The sequence below is a fragment of the Ranitomeya variabilis genome, chromosome 3 (assembly GCF_051348905.1).
Source record: "Ranitomeya variabilis isolate aRanVar5 chromosome 3, aRanVar5.hap1, whole genome shotgun sequence".
Lineage (NCBI taxonomy): Eukaryota > Metazoa > Chordata > Amphibia > Anura > Dendrobatidae > Ranitomeya > Ranitomeya variabilis.
Window position 1 is genome coordinate 554541723 of NC_135234.1, and position 23278 is coordinate 554565000.

Below are 23278 nucleotides of genomic sequence, written 5' to 3' on the forward strand. Positions count from 1 at the left end.
CGTCGTAGCAGATCGTTTGGAACTTTCTTTCGTCGCTTGATCACCCGCTGACATCGCTGGATCGTTGTGTGTGACAGCGATCCAGCGATGTGTTCGCTTGTAACCAGGGTAAACATCGGGTAACTAAGCGCAGGGCCGCGCTTAGTAACCCGATGTTTACCCTGGTTACCAGCGTAAACGTAAAAAAACCAAACAGTACATACTTACATTCCGGTGTCTGTCCCCGGCGTCTCAGCTTCTCTGCAGTGTGAGCGCCGGCCAGCCGGAAAGCGAGCACAGCGGTGACGTCTGACGTCACCGCTCTGCTTTCCGGCCGCTGTGCTTACACAGTGGAGAGAAGCAGAACGCTGGAGGACAGACACCGGTATGTAAGTATGTACTGTTTGTTTTTTTTACGTTTACGCTGGTAACCAGGGTAAACATCGGGTTACTAAGCGCGGCCCTGCGCTTAGTTACCCGATGTTTACCCTGGTTACCCGGGGACCTCGGCATCGCTCCAGCGCCGTGATTGCAAAGTGTGACCGCAGTCTATGACGCTGGAGCGATAATCATACGATCGCTGCGACGTCACGGATCGTGCCGTCGTAGCGATTAAAATGGTACTGTGTGATGGTACCCTTACTGTACTTCAAGAACCCCCAGAATGGATGGAACCAAAAGCAGTGGAGAGTTCAGAAGTGGTAATTACAGGACCATTAGTGTAAAGTCTCCCATACATAATCTTGCTTCCTTTGATGAATTTCTGAGTACATATCACTGTAAATAACATGAATCTGTCAATGAGTGTATGGACAAAAATCAGCAGAAAGTATTATAATTTTAAAGGCAATATTCCCTGACTAGATGCCTGTCATATACTATAGATACTGCCACACATCACCAAAGACGAATTGCAGATAAGAGTGTTATTATTGGTATAATATAGAAGAGATTTGAATTGGCTCTGAAAATATATTTCTTGTTCGTAGCAGCAACAAACTCAAGTATGAACGCAATTAACACTGCTAATTGTGATGAATTTCTAAATATAGATCAACGTAAAAAGCATGAATCGGTCAATGAGTGCATGGAAAAAAACAGCAGCAAGGCTTAGAATACTGTATATAAGGTAATAATCCATGACTAGATTACTGTCATACTCTACACCTACTGCAACACCTCACCATAGACAAATTGCAGATAAGAGGGGTATTATTAGAAAAAATAATCTATTTTAATTGTTCCTGAAAAAAGCAAGTAGTTTAATGCAGCAGCACTGTTATTTCATCAACCCTGCTGGCTAATATAGTGGAGTGTTTTGCTTCTACCCAGCCTGATATGGAGGAGACCAGGATCTTTTGTACATACTGTTCAAAGGCTACTGTCCCATCTGTGAACTCCTGTATGCAGTGTGAGAACTCTTTATATGATGACCCTCTGATAGGCCACAAGGTACTGGATCATATATTAATAGAACCCATCTGCTCTTTGGTTTCCAAAAATCTTCCTTGAACTAGAAGGTGGAGGCTCAGAAAAGCATTTCCCCCATTAATAAAGAGTGAGCCTCCTACACTGGTAAAGCAAATGCTTTAAGTGCAATGGATGCCAAAAGTTGGAAGGAGGCACTCCAATACCTCTATGAAGAGATGTAGTGGAGGGCCTCAGAAAACTTTTTTTTCTCAATAGTAAGGAGTTGGTATCCTAGCCTAGAAATGCCCATGCACTAAGTGTTTGGGCTGAACAGCATGTACCCCAAAGGGGTATACATATACAATTGTGCTCAAAACTTTACATACCCTTGCATAATTTTTGCTGTCTTGGCATTTTTTTCAGAGAATATGAGTGATAACACCAAAACTTTTTCTCTACTCATGGTTAGTGGTTGGGTGAAGCAATTTATTGTCAAACTACTGTTTTCTCTTTTTAAATCATAATGGCAACCCAAGACATCTAAATGACCCTGATCAAAAGTTTACATACCCTATTTCTTAATACAGTGTATGTCCCTCTCTAACATCAACAACAGCTTGAAGTTTTTTGTGGTAGTTGTGGATGAGGTTCTTTATTTTCTCAGATGGTAAAGCTTCCCACTTTTCTTGCAAAAAGCCTACAGTTCCTGTAAATTCATGGGCTTTCTAGCATGAACTGTGCACTTGAGATCTCCCTCACAGTGGCTCAATGATATTGAGGTCAAGAGAAAAAGATGACCACTCCAGAACATTCACTTTGTTCTGCTGTAGCCAATGACAGGTTGACTTGGCCTTGTGTTTTGGATCATTGTCATGTTGGAACGTCAAAGTACGTCCCATGTGCAGCTTCCAGGCTAATGAGTGCAAATTTGCCTACAGTATGTGCTGATAATGTGCTGCACTCTTCTTTCCATCAACATTGACCAAGTTTCATGTGCCTTTGTAGTTCACACATCCCCAAAACATCAGCTATCCACCTCTGTGTTTTACAGTAGGAATTATGTTTCTTTCATCATAGGCCTTGTTGACCTCTCTCCAAATGTAACCTTTATGATTGTGGCCAAAAAGTTAAATTTTGGTCTCATCTCTCCAAATGACCTTGTTCCAGACGTTTTGAGGCTTGTTTCTGTGCTGTTTTGCGTATTGTAGGTGAGATACTTTGTGGCATTTGCGCAGTAATGGCTTTCTTCTGGTGACTCGACCATGTAGCCCATTTTTCTTCAATTGCCTCCTTATTCCTTATTGTGCATCTTGAAACAGCCACAGCCTAGTTTTCAGAGAGTCCTGTGTTTCAGCTGATGTTATTTGTGAGTTCTTCTTTGCATCCCGATCAATTTTCCAGGCAATTGTGGACGACATTTTTGTTGGTTAACCTGACCGTGGTTTTGTTTTTACAGAGCCCCTGACTTTTCATTTGTTTATCACATTTTGAATGCTGCTTACTGGCATTATCAATTCCTTCGATATCTTTTTGTATCCGTTTCCTGTTTTATACACTTCAACTACCTTTACCTGTAGATCCTTTGATAATTCTTTTGCTTTACCCATGACTCGCAATCCAGAAATGTCAGTGGCTGGATGTAAGATGCAAGAGTCTGTCTGTCTACATCCCAGAAACTCACTCAGCTTTTATGCAAACACACTGATTACAAGCAAATAGGTCACAGGTGAGGATGTCACTAGGATGAGCGAGCATGCTCATGTCTACTCGGTACTCCCTTGAGCATCTCACTGCTCGAGATGCTCGGAGCTTACGGAGTATTTCCAGGGTTACTCTGTGGAAGCTCAGGTCTCCGCCCTGCATGTTTGATGCTCTATAGAGAGTAAATAAACATGCAGGGATTGTCTGCCACACACTGTAATGCCACAGCCATGTTGGTTGTAGCATTACAGTGATTGGCTGTCCACACAGCATCATCAGGTTGATATCAGACCCTGCATCACCATTCTCGTTACAGTCTACTCCAGAATCAGGCCATGTAGGGAGAGTTGCTGCTAAGCTAGGGAGAGATTTGCTTGTGTCTTAGTTAGTGTAGGTATACCACAATACATTAGACATATAGTGATCTCAACTAACAGTCCTTCTGAGAACTAACACAGCTGCATAGATATCAGTGCTAGGCAGGCAGGCAGTTTATGTGGCAGACTGCAGTGCATATACTGAGACAACTGATGCTACACTTGGACACTCTGAAGAGCTGTTCACTTTTCTATTTATAGATTAGGGTCTCTCGCCCAGTCCACTTGAAGAGGGGCAAGAAGAGATTGCATGTTGCGATGCTCATATATTTGAGCAGCCACGGTCACATGAAGGTGATAGTGGTAAAGTGTCACAAGAGGTGGACGATGATGATAAACAATTTCAAGAAAGTCAGGAGAAGGACCAGAGGTGATAGATGATATAGAAACTGACCCAATCTGGCAGGAGGATATGCAGAGCAAGGACAGCAGCACACAGCGGTAGGGAGGCATAGTGTCACGGGGGGACTAGGTGAGCGAGAGCTAATAACCCGGGCCCCTGCAATTTCCCTCAGACTAGGGAAATCCTGACTGACCCTCTGCCTGGAGTTTACACTGATGGTGTGCATGTCCAGGCCTCGAACCTCACCCTGTCTCCTGTTTCAACCCTAGGCTGAAACCTCAGCCCACCACCCAGTGAAGAGGTAATACACCAATACCCACAGTTAGCACAGACAAGGATAAAGGAAAATATACACCATTCCGCAGTCACTCAGGAATACACTATAAATGTGCAGGGCAAAATAAATACAAATATAGGAAGGAGTAAAGAAGACTAAGGAAAATACACCACCAGCAACGAATCTCCAACAATCAGCTCTCCACTCCAGACTGAGATAACAACGCACAAGACAGAAGCTATAATCGGCGATGCCCAATGATCAGGAGAACTATTTAAAGGCAATGGGCATGGCCCAGCTTCCAATCCGAGGAACAGGTAAATTAACCCCGGAACAGCTAGACAAAATCTAGCCGACGCCAACGAGCAAATAGTGGTCAAAAGCGGAATTACCGCTGTCTGTCGAACGACCTGGTCTGAACAGCGTCCGACATGACACATAGCACCTTAAAAGGCAGGAAGAAGCAGTGTGGTGTCCACAGATAGAAGGTGGACAACCAAACCCCATAACACCAACACTACAGAAGTTGCCAGTACAACTGTAAGGCCTTCCCGAGTCTGGTTGTTTTTTAAAGACTATGCCGATAACCCCAAAAAGTCAATTTGCACCACCTGTCAGGCCAGCATCAGCAGGGGTAGCAAAACTACCAGGCTGACCACTACTAGCATGATCAGGCACATGGCAGCAAAGCACCTGACTTTGTGGGCTGAACCCCAGGGTCCAGAAACAGTGTCTGCAGGTGACACTACTGCTTCTTTGGCTGTTGTGAATGCAAGCCAATCCCCTGGCTATGGTGCATGTGAAGATGCCTCCTGCCCTGCACCTGTCGTTGCGGCAAAATAATCAAGCATGTCCTTGTCACAGCACAGCATTCCGTTGTCTATACCCCAGTCCTTGATATGCAAGCGCAAATATGCAGCCAATGCCCCACAGGCCACACTACTAAATCCCCACATTTCCCATCTGCTTGCGCTCGAAATGTTGCCTTTTAGGCTCCTGGAGATGGAAGCTTTCCGCAACCTGATGGTGGCAGCCGCCCCTCAGTACTCGTTTCCCAGTTGCCACTATTTATCCCAGTGTGCCGACCCCGCATTACGCAAGCACGTGTCCTACAACATTAGCCATGCCCTCAACAATGCAGTTAATGGGAAAGTCCACCTAACCACTAACCAAGGACAAATGGACAAGTGCTTGTGGGCAGAGATGGTACATCTTGCTGACAGCACACTGGGTTAACATAGTGGAAGCACGTATCCAGTTGGAACTTGGGATCTAACACGTCCTCCCAACACCAAGGACTGAGGGCCATATGTCAATCAGGGTTGCCCCCACAGTCTACACCTCATCCTCCTATTCCTCTTAGCCTCCATCTTGGAAATGACCACATCAGTCACAAGCTGGAAGCATTGCAGCACTGCCTCAGCTACGCGGCAACAGTCTGCGCTGAAGCTAATATGCTTAGATGGCAAAACGCACAATGCTAAAGCATTGTGGACAACTCTGAAAGAGCAGGCAGATCTGTGGCTGATACTGCTGTACCTACAGTCAGGCATGGTCGTTTGTGACAATGGCCAGAACCTGGTGACAGCTCTGAGGTGAGGCGAGCTCACATGGGTACCATGCCTGGCCCATATGCTTAACCTCATGGTTCAAGTGGTTTCTCAAAACCTACCCAGAACTGCTGGACCTGCTAGTCACAGGAAGCCATCTGTGTGCCCATTTTAGAAAGTGAGCTACAGCTTCCGCCACTCTTGCCATGCTTCAGCTGCTTTTGCAGCTTCTAGCTCACCGAATGTTGTGTGATGTGTGTCCCCATGCATTGGAACTCTACACTGCAGATGATGGAAAGGATTTGTGAGCAGAAGAGGGCAGTTGTTGACTACCATCATTAACAATGCCGTTGATATTCAGTTCCGACTCCACACACAAGACCTTTAGGATTTGTCATTGTTTGCCTAGCTTGTGGGAAAAGGTAGGTCTAGGGTTAATCTTGATGGCCTCATTCTGGGATTCTAGGAGGCTTCTTATAGCCCCATTGTTTGTCCATTCCTTGTCGCTTATACTCTGACCCTTGGCTGAGTGTGTCTGACCCTGTTGCGCCTGTGCCAGTGCTTTTTGCCTGTACTACGTTTCTTCTGTCTGGTTCTGATTTGGCTGTGTCCCTGTTGTAAGTTTTGCCTGCCCTTTTGTACTGTGCTGACATCGCTTTGTATGACTTCTTGGCTATGTCTTGACTACTCTCTGCCTGCTTCTCTTGTACTGCGCTGCCCTCTCTGTGTGTGATCCCTTGGCTACATTCTGACTATCCGTTCTGTCTTTGCCCCTTGATAACTTTGTCCCGTGGTTTTCCTTCTAGGAGTTTACCTCCTCCTCCTAGCTCTCCAGAGTTAGGCCACGCCCCCAGAAGTCACGTGCTTCATGTCCTGTTTGTCTGAAGCACACATCTTCATCGCTGCTGCCCTGCTCCACAGGTATCTTTGGGCACAGCTTGTTTACTCAGAACATGTGCACTGGCTCCATTAGCAAGTGCAGTGCAGTGTTCCTGACTGGATTGGACATGGATGTCAGACATATTTTCCATCCTCCATCAAGATGATGGGTGGTGATGAAGCCATAATTAGCGTCACCATCCCACTTTTCTGTGTTCTGAAACACTCTGTTCACAATCAAAGAGGATGCATTGCAGGTGGAGCATGGTGAGATGGAGCAAGGAACCATACAGGGTGATTACACACAGCCCAGCCTCATCTCATCTCAGCATGGATTGGGTGACAATGAGGAAGAGGAGGAGGAAGAACAGAAGCTAGTTTCATGCTCTATAGATGGTACTACCTGCACAACTGTCATACTGTCTGTTCAGCGTGGATGACCTGAGGACAGGGAGGAGGAGGAGGAGAGCATGGTCAATCATCCTCTTGGTGAGGACGCTAAAGTCTTGCTTGTTAGCAGTCTGGCATGCATGGCTGAATTTATGCTACGTTGCCTTTCCCGTGACCCTCATGTTCTCAAAATTGTTTGGATGACAGTTATTACTGTTTGTGACACTTCTAGATCCATGCTACAAGGTAAACTTTCTATCTCTTATTTCTGAGGCACACAGGTCTACTAAAATGGGGCAGTACCAGAAGGCCCTTGTTGCGGATTTATTAAAAAAAATTCCCATCTGAAAACGCTGGTGACAGTGGTCACAGTTCATTGGGCAACCAAGGAGTACAGGCGAGAGCAACACCACTCCAATCTAGCAGAGGCAGGGGAACACTGTCAAAGTTGCGGATTTATTAAAAAAATTCCCATCTGAAAACGCTGGTGACAGTGGTCACAGTTCATTGGGCAACCAAGGAGTACAGGCGAGAGCAACACCACTCCAATCTAGCAGAGGCAGGGGAACACTGTCAAAGTTCTGGAAGAGTTTTCTCAGACCCTTCCATTGTACAGGCCATGAGGCGTGGGGTACTTTCACAAGGAGTGCAAAGTTTGAGAAGATACTGAGGGAGTACCTTGCTGACCGAACCAGTGTCCTCTGTGATTCCTCTGTGCCTTATAATTATTGGGTAGCCAAGCTGGACACATGAGATGAACTGTCTCTCTACGTCTTGGAAGTCCTGGCCTGCCCTACTGCTAGCGTTTTGTCAGAGCGGGTATTTAGTGCTGCTGGTGAAATTATAACTGATAAGCGCATCTGTCTGTCAACTGAAAATGCTGACAGGCTGACTCTTATAAAAATGAACAATGGCTGCATTGGGCTAGACTTCTCAACACCATTGAATGATAGCAACATAACATTAACTGAAATCCAGTGTCTTTTTTTGGGAGGTCTATTCCCATTCACCTCTTCACACTCACACATGAGTATACACTTCCTGATTTTCTCTATTTGCTGTTGTCCTCCTCCTTCTCCTCATCCTCATTCTCCACCATCATATCACCAGGGTGACCGTGGTCCGTGATGCAACACCCACATAATTTTTTTAAAGGGTGTTTATGATGCCCGTAAAAAAATTGTTATACAGTATGTTCATGTATACCCCCAGGGGTAAATGTGTGTCAGCCCATATACTTAGTGCATGGACATTACAAGTATAAGAGACCTGCTCCTTTCTAATGGGAACATTTTTTCATGAGGCAATCTTCCACATCTGATCCAAGGGGCATTGGAGTGCCTCCAAATTTTTGGCAGACCTTGCATTCACTGCATAGGCAAACACTATGAGAGACCCACTTCCTAATAATGGGGAAATTTTTTCATGAGGCCCTCCTCTACATCTCATCAAAGGGGCATTGGAGTGCCTCCAAATTTTTGGCAGCCCTTGCATTCACTATGTAGGAAAACACTATGGGAGACCCACTTCCTAATAATGGGAAAATTGTTCTCAGGAGGCAATCTAACCTCTCCGTCTTTTCCAAGGGGCATTGGAGTTCCTCCAAATGTTTGGCAGCCCTTGCATTCATTATGTAGGAAAACACTATGGGAGACCCACTTCCTAATAACGGGAACATTTTTTTTCAGGAGGCCCTCCTCTACGTCTCTTCCAAGGGGCATTGAAGTAGGTCCAAATATTTGGCAGCCCTTGCATTCACTGCATAGGCAAACAGTATGGGGGACCCACTTCCTAATAATGGGAACATTGTTGTCAGGAGGCCCTCAAAGGGGTATTGGAGTGCATCCAAATTAGGCGCTGCTCTGCCACTCACTACATATGCAATAACAGTATAGGAGACCCACTGTTTAATAATGGGGACAACAAAGCATAGCCGGCAGATAGCTCACTAAGAATAGTGAGGGCCTATTGCTGGCCCTTTTAGAATAGTAAAGGCTGTCTGATGGCCCTATAAAAAATAGGCTTTGTGACTTTCAGAGTCCCTCCTTCATAAATGAAACAGGATGTGTTCATCATGATGTGTCACACACCACATGGCCAGATAATGTTGTAAAATGTTAAAATGACATTTCCCAGTGAATGCATTTGTCTTGGTTGAAAGCAATGCTAAAGTTCAAAAATGCATCAAAAACGCTACATGTGAACATAGCCCAATGTGTGGAGGAGCATTTTTGTTTTTGGTTATTTATTTTGCCTTATATACAAGTCATTACCCTGGAAAGGATGTTCCTTAACATATTTCCCTGGAAAATCCATTTTGGTTTCATTTTTGAATGCTTTACTGTGAGTCTTTAAAAGTGGCATAAGACTCTCACAACATTGTTCACAGCAGTGACCTGAGAGTCAGAAATGCTTAAATGGGTCATCCCCATGCTGTTACCTTGTCATTTGAGTACTGTTCTCACTGATTTCTGCAATTTCTAGTACCTCTGCAGACCGCTGTGGGGGCCGCTGTAAAAATGCTCAAGTTTCCCATAGACTTACATTGGGCTCATTGCTCGGGTTGAGCACCTGAGCATTCCAATTTGCTCGAACCGAGCATCGAGCACCCAAACATTTTAGTGCTCACCCATCACTAATAGTTTGGAACACAAATAGCTATGTGTGATGCTTAACCCCTAAAGACCGCTGATACACATTAAAATGGCAGCTGTTAAAGAGCCTTCTTCCCTAATTACCATTTACCGGGATTAAGGCTGTAGTGCCCTGCAGCGTTTGAAATTCTCTGGGATTTCAGCTACCGGGGGTACCTGAGACCCTGAAGAATATGATCAGTGCCGTTTTTTCTAGTTCCCAACAACGTGATTGCCCTTATTCAATGAATAATGGTGATCCAATAAAAAATGTGCCCACTATTAAAAACATTTATCCCTCTTCTTGCATGATACACATGTACAAGGAGAAAGAAAAAATGTTCCTAAGCCCCACCCCTGGGTGCCTCTGCCATATCCGATCCCTAAAGCTCTGTCTCCGGCCCTCCACCAACAAATCCTCGTAAAAAAAAATGGCAAGCACATGCGCTGTGCATCCGCCGAGATCTGCCATCTGGCACCCAGCAACGGGATGGATTTGTCTTGTTGGTTAAGTTTGATCACTGTGATAGACCCTATCACAGTTATCAAAGCCAATAATTAGTATGTCATCACTCCCTATTTCATTCCCTTAATCAGATTCAACTTTTTTATTTTATAATTATTATTTCTTTCATTTTTTGCCATTAGGATTAGTTTAGGGTTAGGGTTAGAATAGTGTTGGGGTTCGGGTTAGAAAAAGGTTAGGCTTGAAGTTAGGCTAAGGATAGGACCAAGGTTAAGCTAGAGTTAGGGTTGGGGTTAAGCTAGGGTTTGAGGTTTTTTGGAAATTTTGCTTTTGTAACTGCCTAAAAAAAAAAATGTTTCAAAAATTGTGTTGATGTAAAGTAGACATGTGAGAAATGTTATTTATTAGTAATTTTGTGTGGTGTAACTATCTTGTTTAAGGGCATAAAAAGTTAAAGTTTGAAATTTGCTAAATAATTAATTTTTTTTTACATTTTTGACATTTTCCTAAGTCTATGCAACTCATATCAACCAAAAGTTACCACTGACATGAAGTACAATATGCCACAAAAAACATTCTCAGAATCATAGATATACTAGTCATACTGCATCAGCAAAGTCATTTTCCAGGCCAAAGAAACTTAGGGCAACAAAAGTGACACCTAGCTTACTTCCCTTTGAATTTACAAGATATCCATCAGTCCTTTTAGCTCAGAAATGGCGGTAAGCGGTGGGACCTAGCCACTGGCCAAAAATGGTCTTTGTGGAAGAAAAATGCCATATCCTTGACATTAAAACAAGTCCAATTTAATTATGCACAAAAACATTGGAACTGGAGTGTAGAAAAATGGCAGTCGGAGCTATGGACTGATGTGTAAAACTTTCAAATGTATGTCTGTGACAAATGACAGTATGTTTGTCAAAGACCAGAGAGCAGTTAGTGTAAGGAAACAACAGTGAAACATGACTAAGCCAGTTTGGAGCTGCAGCTCAAAATTAATTTGGACAGAATGAATGGTATCTTCAATGCTGAGAAATAATGGTAGATACATACAATGGCGTGTAAAAGTTTGGGCACTCCTGGTCAAAATTACTGTTATTGTGAACAGTTAAACATACAATAGTTAAAAATACAGTAAATTACCTTTTTTCATTTTAAAAATTACAAAATGGAAATGTGCTGGTGCAAAGTTGGCACCCTTACAGATTTGTGTGCTCAGGTAACTTTGACTAAGGTTTCAGACCTTAATCAGCCTCTTAGGGTAATGCTTTTTACTATCATCTTTAGTAAAGGCAAAGTACTGAAAATTTACAAGCTTTAAAAGAACCCTGCCTCCTCTACCTTATGCAAAAAAGCTGGAGCCATGGGTTCTTCTTAGCAGCTTCCTAGCACTCTGAAAATGAAAAAAAGGGGAGGCCCAGAAAGCAGGATAAAGCTATAAGAAGAAAGCAAAGTGTTTTCAAGTTTCCATTTCCTCAGTTTGAAATGTAATTAAGAAATAGCAGTTAACAAGAACAGTGGAGTTCCAGATAAGGTTTGGAAGACCAAGCAAAATTTCAGTGAGAGCTTCTTGTAAGATTTCTAGAAAGGCAAATAAGAACCCTTGCAAACCCTTGCTTGACTGCAAAAGACCTTCTGAAAGAATTGGCAGACTCTGGAGTTGTGGTACATTGCTCTACTGTTCAGAGACACATGTACAAATATTGTTAGGGCTGATGGAATGCACCAAATAATTATAAGGATGGTATAAGCTGTGCTCGCAGCTCAGGGTCCACCGTGCAGAGATGGAACCTGCTGCTGAGTAATAAAGGAGGGCTGCTTGCTCACACATGGATTAGACCTCACCCAGTGTGAATGGAAGTGAACTCTGTTGCTTCAGAGAGTCACAAAATAAACGTTGTGCCCTGTTTGCAGTCACAGGGTGCAGCTGAAAGACGCTGGTGGGATCCCTATGAATCACCCCCACTAGACTGGTGATTGGACTCGCTCTGACCCTCGGTGGCTTTTGAGCCCGCACCTGAGGACGCACTGAGTCAGATGCAGAGTCTAAGCGGGAATTCCCACCCTACACTGACCGGTTGTCAGGACAGAACTAGGAATTTACTGAACAAGAGTGCATGCAGTGCCGCTCTGGCGGACGCCACTAACCACCCAAACTTGGGCCAGGAAAGCGCTCTATTAGTGCAAGGCGCCGCATTGCCGGTCACTGCTAACAGATGCAGTATCGTGTGCTAGATGTGCGTGATAGCACTGTCAGACACTAGGTAGCTTCTGCCATTCGTGAACAGTCAACACTAGGGATGGGAATGATTCAGAGCTTTCATCCATTAACAGGCATACATCCACACACACACATTAGCAAGTTTATTCCAGCTCATGGCCGTGCGGCCATGCGAACCTTTTAAAGCGGAAGTTCTCCAGGACCTTGCTAGTGGTCCAATAGGAGCTGCTACAGGACCTGAGCATGTGACCCCCAACCTCCAATGAGAGGTTGTCCCTTGGGCATGCTCAGAAGAAGAAAAGCAGGACTTAGTCCCAGGAGCACCTGCTTGCTGCTTATCAGTACTGGTTACGATGGCTGAACCTTGAAGGACAGCAGTAATCAGCTTGAGCCTGACTCTGGGACCGATGCCCCTGCTGAGCAGGCTCCACTGCAGCTGTAGGAGAATGGGTGACTTCAGTGGAGATGGTTGGAGATTCCCCCTGTGCAGTGGCGGGAAACTCGACACCTAACAAATATGGCCTTCATGGATGAGTCATCAGAAGAAAACCTCTAATGCCTTATCACCATAAAATTCAGCATCAGAAGTATGTAAAAAAAATCTAAAAAAGCCTGATGCATTTTGGAGCAACTTCTGTGGAATGAGGTTAAAATAGAATTCTTCGGCCACAATAATCAGAGGTATGCGTGGAGAGAAAAGGGCACAGAATTTCAGGAAAATAACATCTCACTAACTATTAAGCATTGGAGAGGATCAATCATGCTTTGGGGTTGTGTTGCAGCCAATGGCATAAGGAACATTTCATGGTTAGAGGGAAGGATGGATTGAATAAAATTTCAACAAATTTTTGATGGAAGTATAACACCATCAATAAAAAAAACTGAAGTTGAAATTGGATAACTTCTACAAATGGGTAATGATCCTAAACACACTTCAAAATCCCTTGAACTGAACATTTTTTAAAATCTGTGGCTAAACTTCAAAATAGCAGTGTATGTAGGATGGTTCAGGAATCTCACAGAACTGGCAGAATTTCTCAAGGAAGAATGAATGACAATCCCTCAAACAAGAGTTGAAAGACTCTGGCTACAAAAAGCGCTTACAAGCTGTGATACTTTTAAATTGAGGTGCTACTAGGCACTAACTATGAAGAGTGCCCAAAGTTTTGCATAGGTCCATTTTCTTTTATGTAATTTGTAAAATGTAAAAGATGAAAAAATATGTATAATGTTTATTTTTTAGCCCAAAATTCAAAGGAAGTATATCATCTTTAACTTTCAGCCTTTTAAAGGTCATTTAATCTTCAACTTGTTTAACTGTTCACAATAACAGTAATTTTGGTCTGTGGTGCCCAAACTTTTGCATTTCATTGTATCTATTATGAAATACTATCAATGAGGTGTTTGATTGGCTCCAAGTTAAATTCTTTAGCAGTACAATATGCAGCTAACATAATTAAGAACTATCTTCAGTGTAAAGTTTCATAAGGAGACCTGGCAGTGATTTTATATTCTCCATAGAGCCCTGATGTCAAAATCATCAAATCTATCTGGCATTGCATGAAGAAACAAAAGGATTTTCAAAAACTTATATACCCATAACATATGTGGTTAACAGAGATGATAGGATAAGACTAAATTCAAATTTGCCTGTTCTTGCGGATTTTCCTGGGAAATTTGGTTTGCAGAGAAGCTATTCCTTTCAAATTTTATGTTCTTTATTATCTGTCTGGTCCACACAGCATAACAAATGTAGGATGTATAAAATTAAACAAATTATTTTAGTCACATTTTTAGTTACCACTCACCTATTCAGCCTATTGCTTCTCGCCATAATCTCTCCTATCTTGCCTTATCTTCTTATCAACGCCTGAAATTTCCAGACCTCTCACACTAGGTTGGGACATACAAATGCTTGAAAAGTCACAAAGTCATGATGTCACAAGGTGCCCCATGACCTTATGCATGTTTGTACAGAACAATTCTGTGCCTCATCAGACACCCCATCATCATCAGATTAGTTTATTAACCCTTTATGTGCTTCACAGGAACTAAAGCAATGTAAAAGGAAACAAAGAAAGTTTTACTTTTTCCCCAAAAAATGTTATTTTAGCTACCAATTTTTTATTTTTACAAGGGTAGTATGATAAAATTCCCTACTAAAATTTGTTGTGCAATTTCTACTGAGCATGTTGATACCCCACATGCTGTGGAAAACTATTATTTGGGTGCACGACAGAGCTTGGAAACGAATGAGCACTGCTTGAGTTTTGTAATTCAAAATTGAATGGAATTGATAGTGAAAACCCCCACAAGTGACCCCATTTTGGAAACTAGACCCCACAAGGAAATAATCTAGATTTGTGATGAGCACTAGGGATGAGCAATCATGCTTGGTGATACTCGGATATCACTCCAGTGTCTGGGTGCTCGGATGTTCATGGCACTCGACGAGCATTGGCTGGTGATTGGATTTGAAGCTCAAATCCCTTCTCTGCATGTTTGGGGCCTATTACACAGCCAAAAAATAAACAGAGATTGCCTGCAAGTCATGGTTATGCGGTAGTCATCTTGGTAGTGGCATTACTGTGATTGACTGACCGCATTACCTCAGAGGTAATAAAAGGACAGGTGCCGCCGTGCTCATCACACTGCTGCTATTTCATAGCTCAGGAACAGTTGTGATTGGAGGGAGAGAGTAGTTTTGCGGACCTATGTGTGCACAGTTTAACTAATTAGAGTCCTATTGTGTTGATACTTGTGCTGATGCTGAACCATCATATTAAAAGTTCTTCTAAGGGCTAAACCTGTGCTTTGCTTTTGGTAGTGGCAGAATACAACCTCTTGGCAGGACATAGGGCTTTGCAATCAATTGCAAAATATGTAGCTGCTGCACATGATCACATTCCTTTTTTAAGGGGTGAAAAATTGACTTTATTGTCATCCATTCAGTTTATCATCCTTAGTGTTACATTATGGTGGTATATAAAATTCCCAAAAATCACCTTGGCTGCTGCAGGTGACTATTTTTTTTAATTTTTTTTAAATTAACTTGGTTTCCAGAAACATAACAATTAGAAAATACATAAGGCATGCAGTAAGGAATAGGGAAGTGGAAGTTGCAGGAGCGCAAGAAAAACACCCATCAATGACAAATAGCTTCCTGTCCCACTTTGCAGGGAAGCACAGGACACCATTTCTGAAGCCACACCAGTGTGAACAGGTGGTTGTTTGGATAGCAGATAATGCTTCCAGCATGTTTTCCGGCACCATTCAGTCTTCCACACTGTCCATTCTCACCAGCCAACAGTCTGGATCACTAAGTCCTTACTCTGATCCTCTTTCCTCCCACCATGTTGAGTCCCAGGAGACCAGTGATCCCACACTAAGACACTACGAAGAGCTCTCTACAACATCATTCCTTCATTGTGACATCCCACCATGAATGTTTGCATCTTCCAAGAGGTAAAGGAGGAAATGCTGTTCAGTAATGTACAAAATTTACAGCAGCCATGGTCACAAGAAGATGATGGTGGGAATCGGCATATTTTGTCTAAGAAGGTAGATGATGATAGGACACAGTTGCTGATTAGTCAGGTTGTTGATAAGTTGCCAAGTCAGGAGTACCAGTATGCCAGGGAAGAAGACAAGGTGGTGGATGACAAACAGGCAACTGGTCAGCAGAGAACCAACACTTGAAATTTTCCGTCAAAGAGTTAGGTGTTCCCCAGTCTTGGACTTTTCTAAAGAGACTTCTGAGACAAAAAAAGATTCATTGCAACCTGTGCCTTACATAGATCAGCAGAAGCCTGATCACTAAGAACTTAACCACCACCAGCATGATCAGGCACACTTCATCTAAATACCCGACTCGGTGGACCAAATGCCTGGGTCAACAATTGGTGTCTGCGATTGACACCTCTGGCTCTTCCCCTGTGCTAGGTACTTCCCAATCCCATGTCCACGATACTGGAACAGATGCCTCCTGCCCTGAACCTGTCCTTGCACATTTTGATGCACCATCATCAGGCATTTTCAAAAACTTGTCTCAGCATGGCATTCAGCTGTCCCTATCCTGGGCCTTAGAAAGAAAAAGAAAGTTCCCTGATACCCAGCCACATATGTAAATTCTAAACAGGCACATTTCCAGGGTGCTTGAGGTGGAAATGTTGACGTTTAGACTTGTAGACAAGGAAGATTTCCGATGACTCATGACTCCAGCAGTACCTCAGTGCTTTGTCCCCAGCCACCACTATTTCTCTCGGTATGTTACTGGGATTGTCAACTTAACAACTGAGATGTAAACAAGTGCTTCTTGCTAGGTATGCTACATTTCCCTGACAGCACACTGGGTGAATATTGTGGAGGCTGGGGTCCAGTCATACCCTGGCATGGCACATGTACTACCAAAGCCAAAGATTTGCTTGCCCTATTTATATATCAAGATTTTCTCCACCTCCTACACCAGTTCTGGCACCACTTCACGCTCTTCCTCATCCTCCACCTCCAATTTGTTATCTCAGAGCATGTAATGCACAATAGCTAGAAGCTGGAAGCTCTGCAGCACTGCCTCAGTGAAATGGCAACAGACTCTGTAGATGCTAATTTATCTAGGAGACAAACCACACACCGCGGCAGAGTTTTTGAAAGGAATAGCAGAAGAGACAATCTGTGGATCTCACTGCTGAAGCTACAACTAGGCATGGTCGTGTGTGATAATGGCAGCTATCTGATTGCAGCTGTGAAGCTTGGCAAGCTCACATAGGTACCATACTTGGCCCATGTGCTGAACTTAATGGTTCTGCGGTTTCTGAAAATCTACCCAGATTTGCTAGAGCTTCTAGACAATTTGTGCCACGTCAATGCTCTTTTCTGTAAGTCGGCTACTGCTGCTTCCACCCTGGCATTGCTGCAAAAGTGCAGGCAAAGTGCCTGCTCACCAACTGGTGTGCAACGTGACCATGTGCTGGGACTCCACACTGCACACGCTATCAAGGATTTTAGAGCAGTAGAGACCAGTTGTGGAATACCAGCTCCAAGATGCCCACCCCCTATTTTGGTCAGCCTTTGCACATGACAGCCGAAAAGTCAAAATGGATGTCTGACATTTGTGAGGTTCTCCAAAACTTGGAGGACTGTTGTGAATTCTGTTTGTGGGCTCCCCCGGTGGTGTTTTATGGTAGTGCCACTTATTTGCCTTCTTCTATCCTTGATCACCTGTTGCCACCCATTAGGGGAGTTTCCTATTTAAGGCTGCTTGGCTGCTGGTCCTATGCCGGCCAACAATGTATCAGTAGCATTCTGTTGCATTCTCCTGCCTCAAGTTCCTGTTCAGCTAAGTTGAATCTTGTTTCTTGTTTATGCTATTTTTGTCCAGCTATCTGCAATGTGACTCTCTGTAGCTGGAAGCTCTCGTGGACTGGAATTGCCACTCCAGTGGCATGAGTTGTCACTGGAGTTTTAAAGTAATTTCAGGATGGTGTTTTTGAGTAGTGTTTTGAAGTTGACCGTGAAGTAACTCTTTCCTGTACTTCTGCTATCTAGAAAGCGGACCTCACTGTGCTAAATCTGCTGTTCATCCTACGTATGTCTTTTCCTCTTGACTCACCGTCAATATTTGTGGGGGGCTGCTATCTCCTTTTGGGGTTCATCTCTGGAGGTAAGGCAGGCCTGTATATTCCTCTGATAGGGGTAGTTAGATCTCCGGCTGGCGCGTGGTGTCTAGGGCATCGTAGGAAACACTCCCCGGCTACTTCCAGTGTTGTGTCAGGTTCAGGTCACGGTCACTTTAGTTCCCATCACCCGAGAGCTAGTCCGTTCGTTATTTTTGATTTCCCTGCCATTGGGAGAATCATAACAGTTTGGCCGGCCGGATGTGTTAAAACTATGCACTAAAGCAGGAAAGGATGTGAAAAGGTTTTTTTTTTTCTCCTTCTGTGTTTGGAATTTGTTCAGTTGTACTCCTTGCTTAAACTGCAGTCTTCAGCCTTTTTTTTTTTTCCTCTCCTCTTAATCTCTGAATGGCTTTGGTTACACCTGTTTGAATCATGGATCCACAGAGTTTGGTTGCAGGTTTGAATAACCTGGCTACAAATGTCCAGAACTTACAAGATTTTGTTATACGTGCTCCAATGTCTGAACCTAAGATCCCTATGCCTGAATTTTTTACCGGAGACAGATCCCGTTTTTTGAATTTCAGAGAGAATTGTAAATTGTTTTTGTCTCTGAGATCTCACTCTGCTGGTGATCCTGCACAACAGGTTAAAATTGTTATTTCTCTATTACGGGGTGACCCACAAAGTTGGGCATTTGCATTGTCGCCAGGGGATCCTGCGTTATTAAATGTAGATGCGTTTTTTCTGGCTCTGGGGTTGCTTTATGAAGAACCTAATTTAGAGATTTTGGCTGAGAAAGCCTTGATAGCTCTTTCCCAAGGGCAAGATGAAGCTGAGATATACTGCCAAAAATTTCGTAAATGGTCGGTGCTTACTAAATGGAATGAGTGCGCACTAGCAGCTAATTTCAGAGAAGGTCTCTCTGATGCCGTGAAGGATGTCATGGTGGGGTTCCCTGTGCCTACAGGTCTGAATGATGCCATGAAATTGGCTATCCAGATTGATCGGCGTTTACGGGAGCGCAAAGCTGTGCACCATATGGCGGTATCTTCTGAGCAAAAATCGGTGCACCATATGGCGGTATCTTCTGAGCAAAAGCCTGTGCACCATATGGCGGTGTCTTCTGAGCAAAAACCTGTGCACCATATGGCGGTATCTTCTGAGCAAAAACCTGTGCACCATTTGGCGGTGACCTCTGAAAAGGCACCAGAGCATATGCAATGCGATAGTGTTTTGTCTAGAGGCGAACGACAGAATTACAGGCGCAAAAATGGGTTGTGCTTCTATTGTGGAGATCCAGCTCATGTTATATCAGCATGCTCTAAACGCATAAAGAAGGTTGATAAAAAGGTTGATAAATCTTTTTCTATGGGTACCTTGCAGTCTAAATTTCTTTTGTCCGTGACATTGATTTGTACTTTATCATCTGTTACTGTGGATGCTTATGTGGATTCTGGCGCCACTCTGAGTCTCATGGATTGGTCCTTTGCCAAGCGTTGTGGGTTTGATTTAGAGCCTCTGGAGGTTTCTATTCCCTTAAAGGGTATTGATTCTACACCTTTGGCTAGCAATAAACCACAATATTGGACACAAGTGACTATGCATCTTACCCCAGACCATCAGGAGATTATTCGTTTCCTTGTGTTATATAATCTACATGACGTGTTAGTACTTGGATTACCATGGTTACAAATTCATAATCCAGTCTTGGACTGGAGATCTATGTCTGTGCTGAGCTGGGGATGTCGGGGGATTCATGGGGATGCACCTTTGGTTCCCATTTCTTCATCTACTCCCTCTGAGATCCCAGCATTTCTGTCGGATTTTTATGATGTCTTTCAGGAGCCTAAAATTGATTCTCTCCCTCCTCACAGAGAGTGTGACTGCGCTATTGAGTTGATTCCCGGTAGTAAATTTCCTAAGGGTCGCTTGTTTAATTTGTCTGTACCTGAACATACTGCTATGCGGGAGTATATCAGAGAATCTTTGGAAAAGGGTCATATTCGCCCCTCTTTGTCTCCACTGGGGGCAGGGTTTTTCTTTGTGGGCAAAAAGGATGGTTCATTGAGACCTTGTATCGACTATCGACTTCTGAATAAGATTACAGTTAAATACCAGTATCCGTTACCTTTACTGACTGATCTGTTTGCTCGCATAAAGGGGGCAAAATGGTTCACTAAGATCGATCTACGTGGTGCGTATAATTTGGTGCGGATTAAGCAGGGGGATGAGTGGAAGACCGCATTTAATACGCCTGAAGGCCATTTTGAGTATTTGGTAATGCCTTTCGGTCTCGCGAATGCCCCTTCCGTTTTTCAGTCCTTTATGCACGATATTTTCCGTGAATATCTGGATAAATTTATGATTGTGTATTTGGACGATATTTTGATTTTTTCGGAGGACTGGGAATCTCATGTTCAACAGGTCAGGAGAGTTTTTCAGGTTTTACGAGCTAATTCTCTTTTTGTGAAGGGCTCAAAGTGTATTTTTGGGGTTCAGAGAATTTCCTTTCTGGGATATATTTTTTCCCCTTCATCTATGGAGATGGACCCTGTTAAGGTTCAGGCTATTTGTGATTGGATACAACCTACTTCTCTAAAAAGTCTTCAGAAATTCTTGGGATTTGCTAATTTCTATCGCCGATTCATAGCGGGTTTTTCTGCCATTGCTAAACCTTTGACTGATTTGACCAAGAAGGGTGCTGATGTTGCTAATTGGTCCTCTGCGGCTGTGGAGGCCTTTCGGGAGCTTAAGCGCCGCTTTTCTTCTGCTCCTGTGTTGCGCCAGCCTGATGTGTCGCTCCCGTTCCAGGTTGAAGTAGATGCTTCCGAGATCGGAGCAGGTGCAGTTTTGTCGCAGAAAGGTCCTGACTGCTCAGTGATGAGACCATGTGCGTTTTTCTCTCGAAAGTTTTCGCCCGCTGAGCGAAATTATGATGTTGGAAATCGGGAGCTCTTGGCCATGAAGTGGGCATTTGAGGAGTGGCGTCATTGGCTTGAGGGTGCTAGACACCAGGTGGTGGTCTTGACTGACCACAAGAATCTAATTTATCTTGAGTCAGCCAGGCATCTGAATCCTAGACAGGCGCGCTGGTCGTTGTTTTTCTCTCGATTTAACTTTGTGGTTTCATATCTGCCTGGGTCTAAGAATGTGAGGGCGGATGCCCTCTCTAGGAGTTTTGAGCCTGACTCGCCTGGTGATTCCGAACCTACTGGCATCCTGAAGGATGGGGTGATATTGTCAGCTGTCTCCCCAGACCTGCGGCGCTCTTTGCAGGAGTTTCAGGTGGATAGGCCTGATCGCTGTCCGCCGGGTAGACTGTTTGTCCCTGATGACTGGACCAGTAGAGTTATTTTGGAGGTTCACTCTTCCGCGTTGGCAGGTCATCCTGGAATTTTTGGCACCAGGGATCTGGTGTCTAGGTCCTTCTGGTGGCGTTCCTTGTCTCGAGATGTGCGTATTTTTGTGCAGTCTTGTGATGTTTGTGCTCGGGCTAAGCCCTGCTGTTCCCGGGCCAGCGGGTTGTTGTTGCCCTTGCCTATTCCTAAGAGGCCTTGGACGCACATCTCTATGGACTTTATTTCTGACCTTCCTGTTTCTCGTAGGATGTCCGTCATCTGGGTGGTGTGTGACCGTTTTTCCAAGATGGTTCACTTGGTACCTTTGCCCAAATTGCCCTCCTCCTCTGAGCTGGTCCCTCTATTTTTTCAGAATGTGGTGCGTTTGCATGGTATTCCTGAGAATATAGTGTCTGACAGGGGCACTCAGTTTGTGTCTAGATTTTGGCGGGCGTTCTGTGCCAGGATGGGCATCGACTTGTCTTTTTCGTCTGCATTCCATCCTCAGACTAATGGCCAGACTGAGCGTACTAATCAGACCTTGGAGACTTACTTGAGGTGTTTTGTGTCCGCTGATCAGGACGATTGGCTTGATTTTTTGCCATTGGCAGAGTTTGCCCTTAACAATCGGGCTAGTTCTGCCACTTTGGTTTCTCCATTTTTTTGTAATTCAGGGTTTCACCCTCGCTTTTCGTCCGGTCAATTGGAGTCTTCGGATTGTCCTGGAGTAGATGCTGTGGTTGATAGAATACATCAGATTTGGGGACAGGTTGTGGACAATCTGAAGTTGTCCCAGGAGAAGACTCAACAGTTCACTAATCGTCATCGGCGTGTCGGTCCTCGTCTTTGTGTTGGGGACCTGGTTTGGTTGTCTTCTCGATTTATTCCTATGAAGGTCTCGTCTCCTAAGTTTAAGCCTCGGTTTATCGGCCCTTATAGGATTCTGGAGGTTCTCAATCCTGTGTCCTTTCGTTTGGACCTCCCAGCATCTTTTACTATTCATAATGTTTTTCATCGGTCATTATTGCGGAGGTATGAGGTGCCGGTTGTTCCTTCTGCTGATCCTCCTGCTCCTGTGCTGGTTGAGGGTGAATTGGAGTATGTGGTGGAAAAGATCTTGGACTCCCGTGTTTCCAGACGGAAACTTCAGTATCTGGTTAAGTGGAAAGGCTATGGTCAGGAGGATAATTCTTGGGTGACAGCATCTGATGTTCATGCTCCTGATTTGGTTCGTGCATTTCATAGTGCTCATCCAGATCGCCCTGGTGGTTCTGGTGAGGGTTCGGTGCCCCCTCCTTAAGGGGGGGGTACTGTTGTGAATTCTGTTTGTGGGCTCCCCCGGTGGTGTTTTATGGTAGTGCCACTTATTTGCCTTCTTCTATCCTTGATCACCTGTTGCCACCCATTAGGGGAGTTTCCTATTTAAGGCTGCTTGGCTGCTGGTCCTATGCCGGCCAACAATGTATCAGTAGCATTCTGTTGCATTCTCCTGCCTCAAGTTCCTGTTCAGCTAAGTTGAATCTTGTTTCTTGTTTATGCTATTTTTGTCCAGCTATCTGCAATGTGACTCTCTGTAGCTGGAAGCTCTCGTGGACTGGAATTGCCACTCCAGTGGCATGAGTTGTCACTGGAGTTTTAAAGTAATTTCAGGATGGTGTTTTTGAGTAGTGTTTTGAAGTTGACCGTGAAGTAACTCTTTCCTGTACTTCTGCTATCTAGAAAGCGGACCTCACTGTGCTAAATCTGCTGTTCATCCTACGTATGTCTTTTCCTCTTGACTCACCGTCAATATTTGTGGGGGGCTGCTATCTCCTTTTGGGGTTCATCTCTGGAGGTAAGGCAGGCCTGTATATTCCTCTGATAGGGGTAGTTAGATCTCCGGCTGGCGCGTGGTGTCTAGGGCATCGTAGGAAACACTCCCTGGCTACTTCCAGTGTTGTGTCAGGTTCAGGTCACGGTCACTTTAGTTCCCATCACCCGAGAGCTAGTCCGTTCGTTATTTTTGATTTCCCTGCCATTGGGAGAATCATAACAGAGGACACCACAAAGATGGTGAGCAGCAATTACACCATAGTCAGCACAATTATCCTGCTTTTGGG